Source organism: Pleuronectes platessa, chromosome 13, assembly GCF_947347685.1.
Source record: "Pleuronectes platessa chromosome 13, fPlePla1.1, whole genome shotgun sequence".
Taxonomy (NCBI): domain Eukaryota; kingdom Metazoa; phylum Chordata; class Actinopteri; order Pleuronectiformes; family Pleuronectidae; genus Pleuronectes; species Pleuronectes platessa.
The window spans coordinates 15,903,158-15,910,190 of NC_070638.1; positions in this window are offsets into that span (position 1 = coordinate 15,903,158).

Genomic DNA, 7,033 nt, shown 5'->3' on the forward strand with positions numbered 1-7,033 from the left:
AGTGGAGTAAACATTACAATATTCCCAGTTGAAATGTCATTGACGGCCAGTATAAAGTGAAATAAAGTGAAATAACTCAGAAAACCGATATAAAATTGTCCTGTGCTTGATTAAATCCAAGTCGTTGCAGTTCACCGCTGTAAAGAGACGACTGCAACAGACAAGCATCACTAAACTCTTCCCTCTGTGGAACTTTCTCTCTTATTTGTAGCTCGTTATTTTGTTTTAGCCTCATGTTTCCCTCCTGGCGGCTCCAGACAACCATGTTTCCATTAGCAACCAGCAGCAGTTTTCAGCAGACTGATGTTTGGATGGGGGGGGGGGGGGAAGAAACTCATCGGAGCACAAGAAACTGACTGATGACTAAACAGGGGAGACTTTAAGTAAATAAAGAGCTTTTGGTGAATAGTGTCTGGCAGGGAAGCATGACTGGTCACACCGGCCAACAGAAGGAGTTACTGGGACATCAGTTCAGGGAATTGACCATTTCAAATTAGACTGAAACTAGTAAAAAACATTAACGTGAGCTGCAGTTAGACTCAGATATGTGTTTTTATTCTGTGAAATACATTCTTAAAGTAATTTAGTTACCTGGCATCAGTTATGATAACTCCGTGAAAAACACACGTGTCATTCAGAGTATTTCATTTTACACATACAGTAATATGTAGAGCAACTGTGGAACTGTAAATACCAAACAGAGTGGCATTATATTGGTATGGCATTCTAAATGTAGTTTTAGATTTTAAAGTGTTGTTTTGAGTCAAAAAAACATTTCCTTGAAGATAAAATAATGAAAAACATTCATCTTCATAGAATAATAATCTGAAAACGTTAAATGACAGTAGAGATTTTTGAAGATTGAAGGACTGGGTTTTGCACAGCACTTGTGTGAACACTTTTTTATTTTACTTTTACATTTGGGGGAAAACATGTAATTCTGGAAGTTACATAGAAGAGAAGAGCAATGCCAGTTTCACTTAACTGTTAATGTATTCATTGAACTTTCCGAGTATGCAAATTTACTCACATCACATGACAAAAGGACAGACACACACACTCACACACACACACACACACACACAAACAAACAAAAAACCACAACATTTGAGCGCAGCACTAAAGTTAAAGTAACTGGAGAGGGTGACAGGGCTCCATCTGGTACTGCTTTAGTAACATAAAAAAAATGAAAAAAAACAATAAACAATTTTCTAAATGTTGCAAGAACAATTTTACTACAAGAAATTCGGTAACGCACATCCTGCATCTGCTCTTTCCTGTTTTTATCCAGTTCATTACAAAAAGCTTGTATTATATAAATATTGTTTAAAAAAGAAACAGAAATCAAGGCAAGATGTTCGTTTTGGCAGGATAATGACAGATACAGAAAGAGGGACTCAGGGCCATTAGATCAGATTCTGTATAGCTTTCTACAATACTGGCTTTAGACTGAATTTAAATATACATGTACATCAGGCCATGGGTAAGGGACATAGGCTGATATCATTCTTACAAAACTTTATGACTGTTAAAGGGATAGTTCACTGAAAAATGGAAATTCCCTCACTATCTACTCACCACTATGCTGATGGAGGGGCGGGAGAGGCGTTTGAGTCCACAACACGTCATTTACTCAGTGTTTTAAGCCTAAAAGTCGGCTAGCGGATGTGGGTGGCGATGCTGGCGATCTTTTGTGCAGTGTGTGCGTGTTTCTGGTGTGTGCGTGCGAATGTGAACGCGGCTCCAGAGAAAGATATCAGAGGACATTTAGGGATGGTTTGAAGCCTAATTTTTAAAAACACATTGTTGGTGCTTATGGACACTTGAGTGACACCACACAAGCAGAATGGAGGCATTTTATGTTAGGGTTAGGGTTAGGGTTAGGGTTAGGTTTAGGGTTAGGGTTAGGGTTAGGGTTAGGGTTAGGGTTAGGGTTACTTCAATTGTATTGGATTCGGCTGCTACACTGTTTAGCCCTGAAACTTCACCCACCCCCTCCATCGGCACAGTGGTGAGTTGATAGACGAGTGAATTTAGATTTTTCTGTTAACTATCCCTTTAAAGAATATATTTTTTAAAACTTGTTTACTTATTCCAACACTTTTCCCAATCTCACATGGCTGGTTTAGAGTCAGAGATCAAAGATGAAGAATGAAACATTATTAAATCATTTGCAAACAAAGATCACGTTTTTGTTTGGTCTCCTCTACTGACGTCTTTCAAGTCTGCTTCGCTCCTTGCTGATGTAGTCGGGGGCCTTATAGTTCCATCGAAAAGATGCAGGAACAAAGCAACAACAATAAATAACTATAAACAATCGATTGAGATACTGCCTGAGAAAGATGCGAAGTATGTGCAATATTCAGTGGAAAATTGTGGCTTTGAGATAAATCTAGTTGGATCCGGATGCATTAGAGGGCTTGTGACCTTGTTAAGTCTGTCTGCAGGGATCCTGCTGGGACTTGGACAGGACGCCCAGCGCAGAGAGCTCAGGTAAACAGCAGGATGTTCAGTCCTCACCATCGATTACGGACCCCAGAGAGCATCGGTTGCTGGAGCAAATCTTGGCCTTTTACGCCACGGGTCACTAAGTGTTCATTCAGGGGTGATTCATCCTTCTATGGAAAAATCAAAGTGGTTGCTGCTGTGCTGGCAGTCTGTCGCGCCGGTTTTGCGGAGCCAGAGGAGATATCACATTAAGAGCCCACACACGCAGCATGACACACGGGCTGTTTGGGGATGGAACTTATATGAAGCAGAAAGACAACAACGGGTGATTCATGAAAATCACTGAGCCTGTTGAGATGCGGTGGTGTCAGTGAGAACTCACTCCCACGCTCTGGTGTTTGGAGCAACAAGTATATTGTTTATGCGTGTACTTGTACAGATGTCTTTGTGAGGACCACTCCTTCCTATACTTTCTGACCTACTTTCAATGGGTTGCATAACGTTAAGACTTGCTCTTAGTGTCAGAGTAAGTTAGTGTTCAGGTTAGAATCAGGGTTAGGCCTTTAATTGTGATGGATAAGGTATGGGTAAGGGGCGAGATAAGGCATTTTGTCCCTGGGTGTCCCCACTAGTACAGAAGTGCCAGGGTGTGTTTGTTTGGGAGGAGAGTTGTGCAACCCTCTCAATCGTCTGCATGGTCAGAATGGTAAATGTGTGAAACAATCCACTAATGGCTGCCTTGCAAACGCAAACAGGAATCTGCAGATGTGTCTTCAGAATCTGTGTGTGCATAATGAGATTTGCAGGTGTAATGTGATTTGTACATGAGTTGTCAAATCTGCTAATGATTGCATAGATCTGGGTAAGTGTAGATAAATCTTTAAAAGTTTACATTTATGACTGAAAAGTCTAACTGGAGCTGGAAATACAGAGAGGTCAACAGTCACCACTCAGGTAGACTATTGGCTATTGCTGTGATTTTCTACGATGGCCCATCTACAAGCGCGAGGGGAATTGTCCGTATCCACCATTATCACAACCTTTTTATTACCCTGAGCTTAAGTAAGAAAGCAAGTGGCCAATTTTCATCACTTCTCTCATGTGTCTTGGATTGTTCGAAGACCTGTTCCCCCCCGACAGCAGCCAACATGTCTCGGCCTAGTTAGGATATTTCAGCAACACTTATATACTGATCTAATCTCAAATCTCAATCCACATTTGCACATCATTGCAAATCTCCGCCTGCATTTGCAGATTCTTTTACACTTTTACAAATCTTATTACAAACACATGGATTGAGATACGGTTACACAACTCTCCACACATACACACACACACATTCACACACTGTTGCAACGTCACTGTGATCCTAAAAATCTGTCTTGGGTAATAATACAAATAATAAATATATTTTTCTGCTTTGGCGAGGATATGTTATTAATTTACATGTTTAGCAGGTCTCTAATATGTTGATACTGAACAGATGACTCTATAGTCACAGACAGGTAAAAACTTTTTTTCATGGTTGATGCATTTTTTGTTGCAATTTAATTCAATAAAAAGTTATATCCAGAAGGCAGGCATGTCTTTCTATCTTTGAGACTTATCTTAACATTGAACTAAAGAAAGTTATGAAGTGAAATAAATATGAATGAATGTTAAATTGGGATGTAAAAGAAAAGAAAAAAAAGAAAAAAGATAAAAACTACAGCAGTGAAAGTAAAAAGATTGTGACAACCATAATTTTACACAGGATAACATACTTGTTCATAATACTGTGCATTTCGTACAACACATTTCTTTCACCAATGCTGAGCTGTTAAAAGACCAGTTATGTAACTATGTAAATCATATACAGCAAAGTGCTGTGGTTAGTGCACAGCTGTGAAATTCAAGATCAGGGAAGTTGTCATGTCCGACACATTCAAATCATTGGATGCAGTGGGATCAGTAAAAAACTGTGTTTCTCAAATAACTCGAGGCGTTCAACATATAACTTGTATATTAATGTCTCTGTCTTCCCATACAGAAACTGTTCATCCAGTTTCATATTATAATTCAACAATTCATGCTGTGTTTGTCTCTCTTGCTTTATCCCTTTAAGAGCTTGGGGCAGAATTGAGATAACGATCTCGCTTGTCTCAGTAATGAAGTCGATCAAAAGGGGAAATAACAATTCCTCTGTTCATGTGATAGCAGCTTAATGGAGCCCCTCAACCACTGGAATGTATCAACGTAACCAGTATTGCAGCAGTGGTTTTAATGTGACCTCTCACTCCTCACATTGTTTACATTATCTCTGACAGCTCTTATGGTAAGTGTTATTTGAAGGATCATTCCACTGGTGTTTGGAAAACAGGGAAATACATTAAAAGACTCCAGGGCATCATATAATGAATAGGGTCCAGCTCACAGCCTGAACGGGTTAGAGACCACCCCATGGCCCCTAAACACATTGTTCCTAACGTACTGATTATTAATAAATCATGCTAATTTTCACTGAATTCTGAATTCTGATCTATGTCAGGAGGTAGGGAGGGTTTTCCACTAAGCAGAAGGTTGATGGTTCGATCCCCGGCTGCTCTAGCCAATGTCCAAGTGTCCTTTGGCAAGACATTGAACCCCAAGTTCCCCCTGACAGCTGTGCCGGTATTGAAAGAATTGTGTGTGCTGAGTAAAGTAACGCTGTATGTGAATGCGGAATGGGGCCTGTAGTGTAAATTTGTTTGAGTGGTCGATAAATGTAGAAAAGCTCTATACAAATAGAGTCTTTATATATTCACTATAAATCCATACATATAATAAAAAGGGCTGCAATAACATAGTGAAAGATGCTGTCTTCTGAATCTAACGCAATATTCTCATGAAGTGATTCTTGTAATAAGAACAAATTATTTAGTTTCCTCAGGTAAAAATTTGTTTTGTCAATTTTTGGTGAATTTTGACTGCGGTTAAATTGTGTTGATTTGATCAGATTTCCTGATTTCCTAATTGGATATACAGCGGTGATAATTACCAGATACTGCCAGAGTAAACGCCAGAATATTTAAAGTTATTTTCCATCCCATTGGTAAAGAAAAAAAAACTATACGTGCTCTGCTGTGTCCTGACACAGGAATGTGATCTCTCAATCCACCCGAATCTCCTGTGGCAGACTTTGACCTGTTTGTGAACTGTTTGACCTGGATGAGGATCATCAACCTTCACAGTTCTCACAGGACACAGATCAAGACCGGACCCTGAGATAAAGACCCCGATTCCCACAAACACTGAGCTGCGATGAGATTGTTGTGCGCATGTAGTAATGTAGAGAAATGGTTACATTCACACCTGAAGATAGGAGAGTTTTGTGATTTCACAACATTGCATTTACCATAGAACTACAGTAAAAAAAAAATTAGCATCTTATTCTACTTTTTAAATCAGTATTTGCGGTTGGGAAATAAAGTATAAAAAGTACTGTACATTTTCAATTTCCCAGCTGCCACCTTTCATTTTGCACTTGACCACTGGATGTAGCAGTGAAGTGTGTGGCCTACAGCCTGGGGACAGAGTCTCTAGCAGACGTGTGATGTTATTAACTTTCCTCCTTCTTTCTCGTCCATGTTGCCGCACTTCGGAGCAAACTGATCCAGGCTGCGGACTTTGGCCAGTCCTGCAAATCTGTCACCCTTGAGTGTCAAATGCGGGGTCGGGACAGCGGGCCCTCCTCCCCTTTGGCTGGGACCCAAACAACCTGGTGATTTGTCATCGCGCTGCCCTCCTCTCACACGTCCCAGCCGCTGCTGTGTGGAGCAGTTGTTTACCTCCGGGTCAGGTTACACTTGTGGTTGTGCCATGGCGAGTCTTGTGAAACCAAAGAGATGACCTGGAATTCTATCCTTTGACCCCTGTGTGAAAGGTACACTTGTGACGAGGTTACACTCACATGATTGGCCTATTTCTTTCTTTCTTTCTTTCTTTCTTTCTTTCTTTCTTTCTTTCTTTCTTTCTTTCTTTCTTTCTTTCTTTCTTTCTTTCTTTCTTAAATTCCCCCAAACTATCATCAAAATAATTAACTTGGAGGTATTTTTGAAACCATGTCAAGTGCAAGAGAGACAATGCAAAATCAGCTCCATCCAAAAATAACAAACCATCCACGACATCCAATTCAGTAGATAGCTCTGTCATAAATAACAACATACGCCATTTAACACTCAAGGGCGAAACGGTGCTGCAAGTCACACACGGCATCACATTACAGGTCACACTCCCTTAACTGGATTTACCACCTCAGTGTAAGAGCCGTGGTTGACACGAGGCAAACATAACCAGGAGTTATTCCAGGTAAAATGAAAAAGATTGTTTCCATCCCCATAAATTACCTAAGAGTGCAGAGCAGGAGCAGCAGGTGAAAAACAGACAGATTAAACGTGTTGTTGTGACCACAACAAGCAAAGTGATAGTAATGTGCCTCCCAGTGAATTCACAGAGATAGAAATAAAAACAGAGTCTCATGGTCTTCTCACTGCCAGACAGCACTGATGCAAAATGTAATATTTGGTCATCTGGCAGCAATGCAATTGAATTCAAATTCAATCTGTCT